At 45.8% G+C, this 17,812-nt stretch overlaps 1 protein-coding gene across 3 annotated transcripts in view; it reads left to right on the forward strand.

Annotated features, from left to right (window-relative positions):
* The window catches only part of oser1 (oxidative stress responsive serine-rich 1), a 73,963-nt gene that overhangs the window by 12,200 nt on the left and 43,951 nt on the right, over positions 1–17,812 (forward strand). The window lies entirely within an intron of this gene.

A 17,812-nucleotide genomic window follows, 5' to 3' on the forward strand; every position in this document is an offset into this window, starting at 1 on the left:
TCAAGTCGCCCCTCATCCTTCTCTGTTCCAATGAGAAAAGGCCCAGCACCCTCAATCTTTCCTCGTATGACCTACTCTCCATTCCAGGCAACATCCTGGTAAATCTCCTCTGCACCTTTTCCAAAGCTTCCACATCCTTCCTAAAATGAGGTGACCAGAACTGCACACAGTACTCCAAATGTGGCCTGACCAAGGTTTTGTACAGCTGCATCATCACCTCACGGCTCTTAAATTCAATCCCTCTGCTAATGAACGCTAGCACACCATAGGCCTTCTTCACAGCTCTATCCACTTGAGTGGCAACTTTCAAAGAACAATGAACATAGACCCCAAGATCTCTCTGCTCCTCCACATTGCCAAGAACCCTACCATTAACCCTGTATTCCGCATTCAGATTTGTCCTTCCAAAATGGACAACCTCACACTTGTCAGGGTTAAACTCCATCTGCCACTTCTCAGCCCAGCTCTGCATTCTATCTATGTCTCTTTGAAGCCGACAACAGCCCTCCTCACTATCCACAACTCCACCAATCTTCGTATCATCTGCAAATTTACTGACCCACCCTTCCACTCCCTCATCCAAGTCGTTAATGAAAATCACAAACAGCAGAGGACCCAGAACTGATCCCTGCGGTACGCCACTGATAACTGGGCTCCAGGCTGAATATTTGCCATCCACCACAACTCTCTGTCTTCTATCGGTTAGCCAGTTTGTTATCCAACTGGCCAAATTTCCCACTATCCCATGCCTCCTTACTTTCTGCATAAGCCTACCATGGGGAACCTTATCAAATGCCTTACTAAAATCCATGTACACTACATCCACTGCTTTACCTTCATCCACATGCTTGGTCACCTCCTCAAAGAATTCAATAAGACTTGTAAGGCAAGACCTACCCCTCACAAATCCGTGCTGACTATCCCTAATCAAGCAATGCCTTTCCAGATGCTCAGAAATCCTATCCCTCAGTACCCTTTCCATTACTTTGCCTACCACCGAAGTAAGACTAACTGGCCTGTAATTCCCAGGGTTATCCCTATTCCCTTTTTTGAACAGGGGCACGACATTCGCCACTCTCCAATCCTCTGGTACCACACCTGTTGACAGCGAGGACGAAAAGATCATTGCCAACGGCTCTGCAATTTCATTTCTTGCTTCCCATAGAATCCTTGGATATATCCCGTCAGGCCCGGGGGACTTGTCTATCCTCAAGTTTTTCAAAACGCGCAACACATCTTCCTTCCTGACAAGTATCTCCTCAAGCTTATCAGTCTGCTTCACGCTGTCCTCGCCAACAATATGGCCCCTCTCATTTGTAAATACTGAAGAAAAATACTTGTTCAAGACCTCTCCTATCTCTTCAGACTCAATACACAATCTCCCGCTACTGTCCTTAATCGGACCTACTCTCACTCTAGTCATTCTCATATTTCTCACGTATGTGTAAAAGGCCTTGGGGTTTTCCTTGATCCTACCCGCCAAAGATTTTTCATGCCCTCTCTTAGCTCTCCTAATCCCTTTCTTCAGTTCCCTCCTGGCTATCTTGTATCCCTCCAGCGCCCTGTCTGAACCTTGTTTCTTCAGCCTTACATAAGTCTCCTTCTTCCTCTTAACAAGACATTCAACCTCTCTTGTCAACCATGGTTCCCTCACTCGACCATCTCTTCCCTGCCTGACAGGGACATACATATCAAAGACACGCAGTACCTGATCCTTGAACAAGTTCCACATTTCACTTGTGTCCTTCCCTGACAGCCTATGTTCCCAACTTCTGCACTTCAATTCTTGTCTGACAGCATTGTATTTACCCTTCCCCCAATTATAAACCTTGCCCTGTTGCTCGCACCTATCCCTCTCCATTACTAAAGTGAAAGTCACAGAATTGTGGTCACTACCTCCAAAATGCTCCCCCACTAACAAATCTATCACCTGCCCTGGTTCATTACCAAGTACTAAATCCAATATGGCCTCCCCTCTGGTCGGACAATCTACATACTGTGTTAGAAAAGCTTCCTGGACACACTGCACAAACACTACCCCATCCAAACTATTTGATCTAAAGAGTTTCCACTCAATGTTTGGGAAGTTGAAGTCGCCCATGACTACTACCCTGTGACTTCTGCACCTTTCCAGAATCTGTTTCCCAATCTGTTCCTCCACATCTCTGCTGCTATTGGGGGGCCTATAGAACACTCCCAACAAGGTGACTGCTCCTTTCCTATTTCTAACTTCAACCCATATTACCTCAGTAGGCAGATCCCCCTCGAACTGCCTTTCTGCAGCTGTTATACTATCTCTAATTAACAATGCCACCCCCCCACCTCTTTTACCATCCTCCCTAATCTTGTTGAAACATCTATAACCAGGGACCTCCAACAACCATTTCTGCCCCTCTTCTATCCAAGTTTCCGTGATGGCCACCACATCGTAGTCCCAAGTACCGATCCATGCATTAAGTTCACCCACCTTATTCCTGATGCTTCTTGCATTAAAGTATACACACTTCAACCCATCTCCTTGCCTGCAAGTACTCTCCTTTGTCATTGTTACCTTCCCCACTGCATCACTACGTGCTTGGGCGTCCTGACTATCGTCTACCTTAGTTGCTGGACTACAGATCCGGTTCCCATTCCCCTGCCAAATTAGTTTAAACCCTCCCGAAGAGTACTAGAAAACCTCCCCCCCAGGATATTGGTGCCCCTCTGGTTCAGATGCAACCCGTCCTGCTTGTACAGGTCCCACCTTCCCCAGAATGCGCTCCAATTATCCAAATACCTGAAGCCCTCCCTCCTACACCATTCCTGCAGCCACGTGTTCAACTGCACTCTCTCCCTATTCCTAGCCTCGCTATCACGTGGCACCGGCAACAAACCAGAGATGACAACTCTGTCTGTCCTGGCCCTTAACTTCCAGCCTAACTCCCTAAACTTGTTTATTACCTCCACACCCTTTTTCCTACCTACATCGTTGGTACCAATGTGCACCACGACTTCTGGCTGCTCACCCTCCCCCTTCAGGATCCTGAAGACACGATCAGAGACATCCCTGGCCCTGGCACCCGGGAGGCAACATACCTTTCGGGAGTCTCGCTCGCGACCACAGAATCTCCTATCTATTCCCCTAACCATTGAATCTCCTATTACTATTGCTTTTCTATGCTCCCCCCTTCCCTTCTGAGCCCCAGAGCCAGACTCAGTGCCAGAGACCTGGCCGCTGGGGCCTTCCCCCGGTAGGTCATCCCCCCCAACAGCATCCAAAACGGTATACTTGTTTTGAAGGGGAATGGCCACGAGGGATCCCTGCACTGTCTGCCTGTTAGTTTTCTTTCCCCTGACTGTAACCCAGCTACTCTTGTCCAGTACCTTTGGTGTGGCTACCTCCCTGTAACTCTTCTCTATGACCCCCTCTGCCTCCCGGATGATCCGAAGTTCATCCAGCTCCAGCTCCAGTACCTTAACACGGTCTCTGAGGAGCTGGAGTTGGGTGCACTTCCCGCAGGTATAGTCAGCGGGGACACCAGTGGTATCCCTCACCACCCACATCCTACAGGAGGAGCATGCAACTGCCCTAGCCTCCATCCCCTCTTACTTTACAGAATTAGCTGCCCTGTGGACCAACTGGACCTCCGCCCTCCGACTCTGCTCCCAGTCAGCTGTACTCTAAACTCCTGGTTCCCTTCACGCTCTTTGATAAATATAGGAAATTAAATGAAAGGAGTACCTTACTCCCTCCTCACCTAACTCCCTCAGTCACCAAACTCTCACTGTAGCACTCAAATGCCACAAGCTCAGCACTCAGTGCAAACAAAGTCTGCACTGTATCTAGCCCCTATTTATACTGTGACTCAAGCTTCTAAAAACTGGCCTAATGCAATTAACTAATTAACAAGCTCCAGCTGCAAGTAAGTCCAAGTAGAACCTTGTTTAAAGCTGATTCAAAATTCACCTTCTTATAGACCAAACAGCAACTTTTAAGTTAATTAACTAAATAAAAGAAATACTAGACTTTAAATAACCCTTATACTCCCTCAGTCACCAAACTCTCACTGTAGCACTCAAATGCCACAAGCTCAGCACTCAGTGCAAACAAAGTCTGCACTGTATCTAGCCCCTATTTATACTGTGGAGCACAGCAAAATGACAGGGAGTGGGATAGCTTGATCTTGGTTTCGGACAAAGCTCGGCACAACATCGGGGGCCAAAGGACCTGTTCTGTGCTGTACTATTCTATCATATCAACAACTTTCAGTTCCTCGACCTAACCGCCTCCTCTTTACCATTGACGTCTAATCCCTCTATACCACTATTCCCCACCAGCATGGTCTGAGGGCTCTCTGCTTCTTCTTCGAACAGAGGCCCAAACAATCCCCATCCACCACCACTCACCTCCGTCTGGCTGACCTTTTCCTCTCTCTAAACAATTTCTCCATTAACATGTCTCATTTCCTCAATACCGAAGGTGTGATTGTGGGTGCCCGTATGGGTCCCAGCTTTGCCTGTCTCTTTATGGGGTATGTGGAACATTCCTGGTTGCAGTCCTACCCTGGCCACATCCCACAACTCTCTTATCGGTACATTGACTGTTTCTGCGCCCCTTCATGTTCCCGTCTGTGCCTTGAAAAATATATTAATTTTGTTGCAATTTCTACCCCTCTTATCAGCTTCATAGGGTCCATCTCCCACACTTCCCTTCCCTTTCTTGACCTTTCTATTTCAATTTCTGGGGATAGACTGTCCACTAATATCTATTACAAACCCACTGACTCCCACAGCTACCTCGAATGCAGCTCTTCACATCCCACATCCTGTAAGGACTCCGTTCCTTCGCCCCTGTCGCATCTATTCCGATGATGCCACTTTCCAAAACGGTGCTGTTGACATGTCTTCATTCTTCCTTTAATAATAGTTTCCCACAACTGTGGTCGACAGGGCTCTCAACCGTGTCCAACTCATCTCCCACAGCACTGCTTTTGCTCCCTCTCAGAATCAGAATAGGGTCCTCCTTGTCCTCTCTTTTCACCCCACCAGTCTCTGTGTTCAAAGAATCATCTTCCGCCAACTCCATCATGAATCCACCACCAATCACATCTTCCCATTATTCCCCCGTCAGCATTTCGCAAGGACCGTTCACTTTGAGGTGCCATGGTCCACTCCTCCATCAGCCCCAACACCTCACCCTCTTCCCCACGACACCTTCTGATGCAATCGTAGACGGTGTAGCACCTGCCCCTTTACCGCCTTTCTGCTCACCCTCCCATGACCTACACATTCTTTTCAAGTGAGGCAGAGTTTCACATGCTCCTCCTTCAATCTGATCTATTGCATTTGCTGCTCCCTATGTGGTCTACTCTACATTGGAGAGCCCGCAGACTGGGTGACTGCTTTGCAGAACATGTCCATCCGCAAGCAGGACCCAGACCTTCCTGTTGCTTGCCATTACAACTCGCCGTCCTGCTCTCATGTCCACATGTCCGTTTTTGGCCTGCTGCGACGTTCCTACGATGTTCCAGTGAAGCCCAGCGCAAACTGGATGAATAATATCACCACTTCCTATGAGGCCCATTACAGCCTTCCAGACTTAACATTGAGTTCAACCACTTCAGACTGTGAACTCTCTCATTCTCTCTTTCACCCCATTTTTATTTTCATCCATTGATCTGTTTTTCCTTCAACACTGTTCCCCTCTCCTCCACCCACTCGACTTGGGCCAACTGTTCCTAGTTGCCCTTTACACACTGCTCACCTTTTGTTCTGCCATTCACACATTCTAATTTCTTTACGTGCCACTATCAGCACCCTTCTTAGCCGTAATCAACCTCATTTACATGTTCTGTCCACACTGGCCCCCTATCCAGCCCCACCACTCTGTGGATTCCCCCCACCCCCCTCCCTCTTAAACAACATAATGGACTGCAAAGCCGAGTAGAATCTCCGGCAGCAGCGCACCCCTCCCTAATGAACTCAATGCATTCTATGCTCGGTTCGAGCTGGAAACCATCAAACCATTGTCAACTTTCCCAACAGCCTCGGACACGCCCATACCTACTGTCACACCCTCCAGAGTCAGATCGGCCTTCTCGAAAGTGAACCCCCGGAAAGCAATAGGTCCTGACAGATTTCCTGGTCGCGCACTCAGATCCTGCACGGACCAACTGGTGGGTGTGTTCGCAGACATCTTCAACCTCTCCCTACTCTGTTCCCACCAGCTTCACGAAGACCACCATCATACGGGTACTAAAGAAGAACCAGGCAATGTGCCTCAACAACTACCACCCGGTGGCCTAGACATCTATCATTATGAAGTGCTTTGAGAGGTCATGAAACACATTAACTTCATATTCCCAGAATGCATTGATCCAATTCCCATACTGCCACAACCGGGATTAGGGGTTATGGGGATGAGAAAATATCAGCCATGATTGAATGGCAGGGGGCAGCACGGTGGCGCAGTGGGTTAGCCCTGCTGCCTCACGGCGCCGAGGTCCCAGGTTCGATCCCTACTCTGGGACACTGTCCATGTGGAGTTTGCACATTCTCCCCGTGTTTGCGTGGGTTTCGCCCCCACAACCCAAAGATGTACAGGGTAGGTGGATTGAACGCACTAAATTGCCCCTTAATTGGAAAAAAAATTAATTGGGTACTCTAAATTTATTTTTAAAAATGATTGAATGGCGGAGCAGACTCGATGGGCCAAGTGGCGTAATTCGGCTCCTATATCTTATGGTCTAACCGGTCCACAGCAGACGCATGCTCCCTGGCCCTACAGTCATCCCTGGAGTATCTTAATAACAAGGACTCCTAAGTCACACTCCTATTCATTGACTACAGTTCTGTCTTCAACACCATAATCCCAGCCAAGCTCGTATCAAAACTCCCAAACCTAGGACTTGGATCCTCACTCTGCAGCTGGATCCTAAACTTCCTGACCCACAGACCGCACTCAGTTTTTTTTTTTAAAAACACCTTCACGATAGTCCTCAGTACAGTGGCCCTGCAAGGCTGCGTACTTAACATGGTTCTTTCCGAGACGTCATGTTGTCACCACCCTACTTTTGTTTAAATTAGAAACATGATCATGGACATATTTTATTTACCCACCTGTCCTTTTATACTTAATTCTACAATCTCATAATTAAAACATCTGCATTGTGAGACAGGTTAGTTTTACCCCACTGATGACTGCAAAGTATTTGTGTCAGGGAAGTTTTAACCCTGAACTAATGAAACACCGGCTTGATCATATGTCATATGCATTGCAACTTGTCATATGTATTTCAACTATCCTAACTTCCACTGAACACCATAAAACTAATATTTTCTTATTCTTACATACCTGATTTTGCACCCTGATTAAAATTCCTTGTGTATCAGAATTACCCCGGAAATGTCAATGATAGCCTTTGAAAATAATTTTTTTTTAACTGTACTCAACTATGATCTTTAAATCACAATGTCAGACGACACACCACAATAAGTTAATGAAGGATTTTAGACTGTGTCAGTTGAGGGATTTTGAAACCATCAATTCAAGGTTACCAGGAACTCAGTAGAAATTCAAGTTAAAACTTGTCAGGTACAAATAAGAATTGTTTTATTTGTCTTCTATTGATTACAACTTGAAAGTCAAGTCAAAGTCTGAAGTTAAAGTCTGAAAATGAAATATGAATACAGAGAGACGGTGAATAGTTCAGATCAAAGTATAGATGCCTAAAACTCTTTCTCTGTCTATCTCTCTCCCTCCCTCTCTTCATAACTCTGTCTGTCTTTGGAACTCTTGTCGCTCTTTCTCTTTATCTACCTGCCTTTCCGTCTCTGTCTCTCCCTGACTCGCTGTCTTTTGCTCTCTCAACTTTCGCTGTCTCTATCAGTCCCTCTCTCTGTCTCTGGCTCTCTCTCTTTCTCTAACCCTCTCTCTAACCTAACCTAACTCTCTCTCTAAAATGACGGCAAATTCGTCCATGGTATACTGTTTCATATCTGTCCCAAGCAATCTGATCACACCCCAATATAATCCTAATTGGTTTCAGATAGACTCAAACACATTTGATTTGATGGCAAGCTGTCCATCTTCAATATGTAACATTACTTCTAATTGTTGCCTGGCTGCTTACTTTTGCATGTTAAAGAATGCGATATTGTGCTTTATCAAAGCCAGCAAAAACTGGTCTAATGCTGACCTGACTATTGTAAACAAATTGTTGTTTTGAGAATGTTAGAATCAAATATATATATTTGATTCGATGTTCTAACTGTCCATTTATTAAAAACAAGGCAACACAGTCTAAAATGTTTAAGCTTGTATAAATCATGGGATTTAATTCACTCTAATCTCGAACGGCGTGAGAACCATAGAATCCTTCACTCCTACCGCCTCGTTGCCATGGATTCAGCCCTTGCCCTTGGAGAAATATAATGAGAACTGGTTGTCTTATCAGACTTCTGTGTTACTTTTAAAATGATGACAATGAAAATTGCAAAATATGTGTTTTCTTTCATTTTAAAACTGGGAATTAATTTTTACGCTTAAACAGCTATTTTTTTCCTATATTAGGTGTCTTAGAAATACCTGGCTTCTACAGTTAAGTAAAAATCTTTCTGGAGCCTATTCTAAAATTCCAGGTTATAAACCCACGGTTACTTTCTCAGAAGATAATCGTAGCAGAGAGATATTAACATTCACAGACCAAGCATATACATACTCACAGGTCGGAAATATCGGAGTAAAGAGACAACATTTTCACAATAGCTCAATTAAAATACTGAACAAAATTTTTGTTCTCCTTCGAAAACTTTATCTATGTTATTCCATTTAAGTCAATTGCCACTGATTAATTTTAGATGCATTAGCTATTCTTGGAGACTATATTTCTTTGTGCAGGTGACCTGCTTGCTGAAATGGTTAAATTTTTGTACAGAATCGAAAGTGGTGGAGAACTTGGCATGATGTCATTTTTATCTGTTATATGGCATCAAACTTTATTTATTCTTTCCTTCAATATTACTCAAATTAATTTCTTGTTCTTCAAACTGAATTCAATTTTCAATGTTCACTATTTAACCAGTTTTTGGAAAGAAGCATTACTGGATGTTTATTTTTCTTTTATTTCAAATGAACTGAACTGCCGCCGAGTCTATCTGGACGGCCTGAAACGATCTGAAGTTATTTTAGACGGGAATCCATTGTTAAGTTCCTAACCTTAATCTTGTATTGACTTTACTCCCCATTTTTCGTTTTGGGAGGGGGATTTGTCATCCTCAGATATTCCTGAACAAAAACTAATTGAGTGTTTTAGCCCCTTTCTGATCTTTTGGACTTTACTTTATTTGATTGATTTTTTTTTTTCTTGAGACATTTCAGTTCAGTTCATTGTTGGCAGTTTTGTGATGTTTTTGCCAGTTTGCACAATTTGTACTGCTGCTATCTTTGCTATGCTTAAAGGAGTCAGAGCTCAATTCCCCTAAACTAGCCTGTTTTCCAAATGCTGTGAAGGTTTAATTTATGTAATTTGTTCTTTTAACTGGTGAACTAAGATGATTCCTGCTTTATTTGTCTCATCTCACTTCTGTGTATCTCACCATTTTTCTCTGTTCCACAGGGATCACACCCATTTTTGATCATTGTTTTTTTTACCAGAGTATTTTGCTCTTTAAAATCCCCCAAAAAAAGAAATTTTAAACTGACTCTTTTACTCATTTGGCCCTGATACCAGATTCGTTGGATGTTACCTCACCATCTGTCCGCCTTGCCGAGTGACTCTAATTTTTGGCGGTCAAAGGTTTGACTACTCGCCTTGTACCGGCTCGAGCGGCGGCCGTTCAGCAACATCCTTCCAGACTTGCACCAAATGTTAGGGGTGAAAATATTCACACAAAGACCTGAGTATCAGTAACAAAGCAGTTTATTATGTCAGAATTCTGGGAGATAAGATCTGGGGACTCCGCAGTCCCTGACAGCACCTTATCCCACTTAAGCTTAAACTCACATAGAACATAGAACCGTACAGCACAGAACAGGCCCTTCGGCCCTCAATGTTGTGCCGAGCCATGATCACCCTACTCAAACCCACGTATCCACCCTATACCCATAACCCAACAATCCCCCCCTTAACCTTACTTTTATTAGGACACTACGGGCAATTTAGCATGGCCAATCCACCTAACCCGCACATCTTTGGACTGTGGGAGGAAACCGGAGCACCCGGAGGAAACCCACGCACACGGGGAGGACGTGCAGACTCCACACAGACAGTGACCCAGCCGGGAATCGAACCTGGGACCCTGGAGCTGTGAAGCATTTATGCTAACCACCATGCTACCCTGCTGCCCCCGAATTATGGATTATTATACAGATTCAAGGCGGATAGCCTAATGACTTGGTTCTTTTCCCATATGTGCATTCCTTTTTTCCAAGACCATGGCTGTTTTAACTATTCCTTTCTCTGTCAATTTTATACCCAATTTTAATGCATTAGTTTTCCCCCCAGTGGCCATTTTTCTTTTCCTAAATTTTTATGCAATTCCCCTGATAATCTGAGCTGTTTAGAGTGTTCCGGATACTGTTCACAAAGCGTTTGCAGTGCACTGCCACTTTCAAAAGTGGTGTCTAACGTATTACCCATTATACCCTTTTATCTGATGCCAGATGGCCCATCCGATTACAATTTAATAGTGATGCTAGATCACTAATCCAATTTTGAATTTATTACAGGGTTATCCTGCCCTGTTTTTCAATTGATTAAGGAGATTACGTGTGTAATGTTTTATGCCAGGGTCTGCACGCTTTTTGCCCTGTTTATGTGTTGTTAAGCAGAGTTATCCGCATCTGCAGGAGATTATAATTTAAATCACGGAGTAATCGCGCTCCGTACAAACCAATTAACAGCTAGAAGGTGACACCATAAAGATTCTATGTCACCTGCCTTACAAAGTTAACGGGAGCCTTTTATCGCGAAGGTTTTAGGTAATAACAAGGACCATGTTGGCATCGATACCTCTTTACTTCTTTTAACTATTTCTTAGGGACTCCAGCCCTTGTTCTTTTGAGGAATTTAACCTCGGGGACTCTAACCCAGCTCTTTTGAGGAATTTAACCTCAGGGACTCCAACCCGGCTCTTTGGTTTTCTGGGGTTCTCCGGGCTGACCTGAATCTCATAGGGACGTCTCCAGCAGCAGGCAGTAGGACAGGCTCGCGACTGGGACAGCGAAGGGGAAAAACCAAGTGGAAAAAAATACTCACATTTGGGGGCCCTATTTTCCCCACGCGTCCGGAGGTGATCTGCCGCTTACACTGTCTGCTTCTGTCGACGCACCAGAGATCCCCGTACGGGCCACCGTATGATACAGGTAATACGAAATTTTCAGTCCGGAGATAATCATTGATAGAGGTTTATAGGATGATCAGGGGAATAGATAGAGTAGATAGTCAGAGACTTTTTCCCTGGGTGGAACAAACCATTACAAGGGGACATAAATTTAAGGTAAATGGTGGAAGATATAGGGGAGATGTCAGAGGTAGGTTCTTTACCCAGAGTGTAGTGGGGGCATGGAATGCACTGCCTGTGGAAGTATTTGAGTTGGAAACATTAGGGACCTTCAAGTGGCTATTGGATAGGTACATGGATTACGGTAGAATGATGGGATGCAGATTAATTTGTTCTTAATCTAGGACAAACGTTCGGCACAACATCGTGGGCCGAAGGGCCTGTTCTGTGCTGTATTTTTCTATATTCTATATATTCTACATTCTATCAGTCGAACACCAGATAACTTCAAAGAACCCTTTTATTTACCGCGGGGCTACACGAGTGTAACTTCAAAGTTACAGCAAGTGAAGACAATTGTTTCTTAGTTACAGTTGACTATATATTATTACAAAACCCCTCCTTCATATAATTATAATTATTTCTTTCATCATTAGTCATACAGTTAGTTCATTAGTTTCGTAGCATAGCAATTCTTTATCAAAAGTCCTAAGGAGTGAGGTTCTCACAGTTGTAGACTCCAACGGATAGTTCACAGGCTCTCCCAGACAGCCAAGGCCGCGATAACGCCTTCTCACAGAAGCAATTCATTTCACGATGCATATACGCATTTTGCACAAACTTGCCATTCCATTTCCCATCAAGCTCTGATTTTTAACTTGACCAAACTCTCATTCCATTTCCCATCAAACTCTGATTCTAACTTGAGCCAAACTCTCACTATACTCCCTATACACACACAATGGTGAAATGTGGGCCCAACTCCATCTACAAGTTTGTTGATGACACAATGTAGTGGGTTGGATCTCGAACAACGATGAGTACGAGTACAGGAGGGAGATAGAGAACCTAGTGGTGTGGTGTAGCGACAACAATCTCTCCCTCAACGTCTGCAAAACTAAGGAACTGATCATTGACTTCAGGAAGCGAACTATCGTACACACCCCGTCTGCATCAATGGTGCCGATAGTTGACGGCTTAAAATTCCTCGGTGTGCATATCACCAACAATCTGTCCTGGTCTACCCACAACCAAGCAAGCAGAACAGCGCCTATAGTTTCTCAAGAAACTAAGGAAATTCGCCATGTCCACATTGACTTCAAACAATCTTTCCAGATGCACCATAGAAAGCATTCCATCTGGCTGCATCACTGTCTGGTATGGCAATTGCTCGGCCCAAGTGAAACCACAGAAAGGCCATCACACGAACCTGCCTCCCATCCATTGACTCTGACTACAACATAGAACATACAATGCAGAAGGAGGCCATTCGGTACATCGAGTCTGCACCGACCCACTGAAGTCCTCACTCCCACCCTAACCCAATAACCCCTCCTAACCTTTTTGAACACTGAGGGCAATTTAGTGTGGCCAATCCACCTAACCTGTACGTCTTTGGACTATGGGAGAAAACCGGAGCACCTAGAAGAAACCCACGCAGACACTGGGAGACCGTGCAGACTCCGCACAGACAGTGACCCAGCAGTGAATCGAACCCGAGACCTTGGCGCTGTGAAGCCACAGTGCTAACCACTATGCTACCGTGCTGTCCGTACATCTCCCGCTGCCTTGGGAAAGTGGGAAGCATAATCAAAGACCCCTCCCACGCGGGTTATTCTCTCTTTCAACCTCTTCCATCGGGTTGACTATACAAAAGTCTCAGAACACGCACTAACATATTCAAAAACAGCTTCTTCCCAGCTGTTACCAGACTCCTGAATGGCCCTCTTTTGTGGACTGAACTTATCTCTTCACACACTTTTTCTCTACTGAATAGTACTACACTCTATGTTATCCGATGCCTGAGCCACATTGTGTATTTATATTTGTCCTATGTTTTTGTCATGTATGGAACAATCTGTCTAGACTATGCAGAACAATACTTTTCACTATACCTCGGTACATGTGACAATAAATCAAATCTGACCTTATTTCCAGTTCTCTCTAGCTTTGACAGAGTCATCCAGACTCCCGTTGGCTCTCTTCTCTCCACAGATGCTGTCAGACCTGCTGTGATTGTTCAGTATTTTCTGTTTTTGTTTTCTTATGGGGTACTCCTCCAGATGTATGGTGCATGGAACTTATCTATGTTTTTAATTGCATTTTGGACGGCACAGTTACTGTTTCTCATTTGGGGTCAATTGTAATATCACCCAAAAGCATGTTCAATTCCACATATAAGCCGACTCTGCCACCATCTTTCTTGACCACTCCACTGTCTGTAATTTGCAGGAACCTGCAAATGAATATCAGAAATACTCAATGTATTGACTTCAGTCTGTGCCTCAAGCTCTGTTTCTTACCAATTACGATCACAGGCCACACCAGCTCATTTGAAAACTTGGCTTCCTATTTGACCTTGAGATAAGTTTCTAAACCAGCACTTCCCCACATTACCGAGCCCAGATATCCCAACTTCTGTAATGTTGCATATCTCTGTCCTTCCTCAGCTCTTCTGCAGAAACCCTCATCCATGCCTTCCCTGTCGTCGTGACAAGTTGTTTTCTTGGCCGACGTCTCCACCGTACATAAATAAGAGCTCATCAAAAATTGTTCTTTTAGGCGCCGGGGCCGGACGGGTTCCCGGTGGAATTTTATAAAAAGTATGCGGATCTGGTGGGCCCCGTGTTGGTTCGAGCCTTCAATGAGGCATGGGGGAGGGGGGGGGGGGGCTTTGCCCCCGACGATGTCGCGGGCACTGATCTCTCTGATCCTGAAGCGGGATAAGGATCCCTTGCAGTGTGGATCATACAGGCCTATCTCGCTCCTCAATGTTGACGCTAAGTTGCTGGCGAAGAACCTGGCCACCAGGATAGAGGACTGTGTGCCAGGGGTGATACACGAGGATCAGACAGGAATTGTCAAGGGACGGCAGCTCAACACGAATGTGCGGAGACTGCTAAATGTTATTATGATGCCGGCAGTGGAGGGGGAGGCGGAGATAGTGGTGGCGCTGGATGCGGAGAAAGCGTTTGATAGAGTTGAGTGGGGGTACCTGTGGGAGGTGCTGGAGCGGTTCGGATTCGGGGAGGGATTCATCAAATGGGTGAGGCTGCTCCACGCGGCTCCGATGGCAAGTGTAGTTACCAATGGAAGGAGATCGGAGTACTTTAGGCTCTACCTTGGGACCAGGCAGGGGTGCCCCCTGTCTCCCTTGCTCTTTGCACTGGCGATTGAACCTTTGGCTATGGCATTGAGGGAGTCAGGGAGATGGAGAGGTCTGGTGTGGGGTGGGGAGGAACATCGTGTATCACTGTATGCGGACGACCTGCTGTTGTATGTGGCGGATCCAGAAGGGTGAATGCCGGGGGTGATGGAGCTGTTAGCGGAATTTGGGGGCTTCTCGGGCTATAAGTTAAATTTAGGCAAGAGTGAGGTATTTGTAGTACACCCGGGTGATCAGGAGGAGGGAATTGGGAGACTCCCATTTAAGAGGGCAGTGAAGAGTTTCAGATACCTGGGGGTGCAGGTGGCCAGGAGTTGGGGGACTCTCCATAAGCTTAATTTTACCAGGCTGGTGGAGCAGATGGAGGAGGAATTTAAAAGGTGGGACATGGTACCGCTATCGTTGGCGGGTAGAGTGCAGTCCGTCAAAATGACGGTTCTCCCGAGGTTCTTGTTCCTTTTTCAGTGTTTGCCCATCTTTATCCCTAGGGCCTTTTTTAGAAGGGTGACTAGCAGCATCATGAGCTTTGTTTGGGCGCATGGGACCCCGAGGGTGAAGAGGGTCTTCTTGGAGTGGGGTAGAGATGGGGGGGGGGGCTGGCGTTACCCAATCTCTCGGGGTATTATTGGGCGGCCAATGTGTCGATGGTGCGCAAGTGGATAATGGAGGGGGAGGGGGCAGCATGGAAGCGGATGGAGAGGGCGTCCTGTGGAGATACAAGCCTGGGGGCCCTGGTAACGGCGCCGTGGCCGCTCCCTCCTACGAGGTATACCACGAGTCCGGTGGTGGCGGCTACCCTCAAGATTTGGGGGCAGTGGAGGCGACATAGGGGAGAAGTGGGGGACTCGATGGAGGCTCCGTTAAGGGGGAACCATAGGTTCGTCCCAGGGAACATTGATGGGGGATTTCAGGGTTGGCACAGAGCGGGCATCAGACAGCTGAGGGACCTGTTTATTGATGGGAGGTTTGCGAGCCTGGGGGAGTTGGAGGAGAAATTTGGGCTCCCCCCGGGGAACATGTTCAGGTATCTGCAAGTAAAGGCATTTGCCAGGCGGCAGGTGGAGGGATTCCCTTCGCTTCCCGCGAGGGGGGTGAGCAACAGGGTGCTTTCGGGGGTTTGGGTCGGAGAGGGGAAGATATCTGATATCTACAAGGTTATGCAGGAGGCGGAGGAGGCGTCTGTAGAGGAGCTGAAAGCTAAGTGGGAGGGGGAACTGGGGGAACAGGTCGAAGACGGGACATGCTGATGCCCTGGAGAGGGTTAATTCTTCCTCCTCGTGTGTGCGGCTTAGCCTCATCCAATTCAAGGTGCTGCACCGGGCCCACATGACTGGGACGAGGATGAGTAGGTTATTTGGGGGTGAAGACAGGTGTGTCAGGTGCTCGGGGAGTCCAGCGAACCATGCCCATATGTTCTGGGCATGCCCGGCACTGGAGGAGTTCTGGAAGGGGGTGGCGAGGATGGTGTCAAGGGTGGTGGGATCCAGGGTCAAGCCAGGATGGGTCTCGCGATTTTTGGGGTTGGGGTGGAGCCAGGAGTGCAGGAGGCGAATGAGGCTGGCCTTTGCGTCCCTAGTAGCCCGGGGAAGGATCTTGCTACAATGGAAGGATGCGAGGCCCCCAAGCGTGGAGACCTGGATCAATGACATGGCGTGTTTCATTAAGCTAGAGAAGGTCAAATTCGCCCCGAGAGGGTCGGTACAAGGGTTCTTTAGGCGGTGGCAACCTTTTCTCGACTTTCTGGCTCAACGATAGGGTACAGGGATAGTAGCAGCAGCAACCCGGGGGGAGGGAAAAGGGGGGGGGGGGAGACAATGACTATGTTTGTTTATTTAATTTTAATTTATTTTTAAGTTCTTTTGTTGTTCATTGGGGTTGGGGGTTGGGGAGATGTGATACATACGGTCTGGGGGTGTTACAGTTATTATGGGTTATTTTGTTGCATTTCATTGTTTGTCGTTATGTTTTATATTTTCTGTAAAAAATTCCAATAAAAATTATATTTTAAAAAAATTGTTCTTTTCCTCACCTGTCCCAAATTCTGTTTACCCATCACGCATGTGGTGATTGCCCTAGGTTGGTTCTTTGTTTCCAAATGCCTTAAAGACTTTGCCTCTCCCTACCTTTGTAACTCTGTAACCCCTCATTCCTCCGATTGTGACCTCTTGCATATCCTAATTTCAATCCTCCCACTATTTGTGATCGTGCCTTTGGCTGTGAGGCCCTAAGCTCTAGAATTCCCTTCCCATGCAATCGTCCTCTGTAGCTCCTATAAAAGACACTGTTTAGAAATGACCTCTTTTGACCCAATGTTTGGTCACCTGTGCTTGTATATATCACATGGCACAATATCAGACTTTGCTTGCTAACAATCCTGTGACACTAGTTGCTATGTAAGTGCATGTTATAGCGTCCAAAAATGTTTTCAGCATTCCATGTTGGTTTTGAGCTACAAGTTTAATCCAATTATAGTAAAATGAAAGAGGGAAATGGCTGGAACCAGACATAATGTTGTTTGTTGATCTGAAAAGGAAGGCAGCAGATTGAGATTTTGGAAGGAACACCGTTGGAATTTGCTGAAGAATTTCCTTCCACAGCACCAATCATCTGCTTTCGCTTTTCTGATAAATAGTGACTGATTTTCAGCATTCATAGTTATTATTTTAATTGGTTCTATGACAGGATTTGAGGAAAAGTGCCAGACTTGTAAAGGACCAAATTAGAATCCACCATGAAAATAGCTTTTTTCAAATGAGTGCAGTTTCATGTTTTAGTGACCAAAGTCTATTTTCCATTAACACTTGAGGTATTCAATACATCTTTCTTGATAGCATGTAGGCAGTATTTCTGATCACCTACTTATTTCGGACACTACACTTTTCTTGTGTTCATGCATATTCACCTGGTATCATCTGTGAAATTCTGCAGGTAATTACTGCATGCCTACATAACTTTGACACCAATTAAAGTAGGGTCTCCCATTTAGTACCTCTTAGCAATGGATTCTTGATTAATGGGATCAGGGGTTATGTAGAGAAGGCAGGAGAATGGGGATGAGAAAAATATCAGCCATGATTGAATGGCGGAGCAGACTCGATGGAATGGGTAGCCTAATTTTGCTCCTATATTTTATGGTGGTCTTAGGTATTGTTTAACTCTACTATC

The sequence above is a fragment of the Scyliorhinus canicula genome, chromosome 7, assembly GCF_902713615.1.
Source record: "Scyliorhinus canicula chromosome 7, sScyCan1.1, whole genome shotgun sequence".
Classification (NCBI taxonomy): Eukaryota; Metazoa; Chordata; class Chondrichthyes; order Carcharhiniformes; family Scyliorhinidae; genus Scyliorhinus; species Scyliorhinus canicula.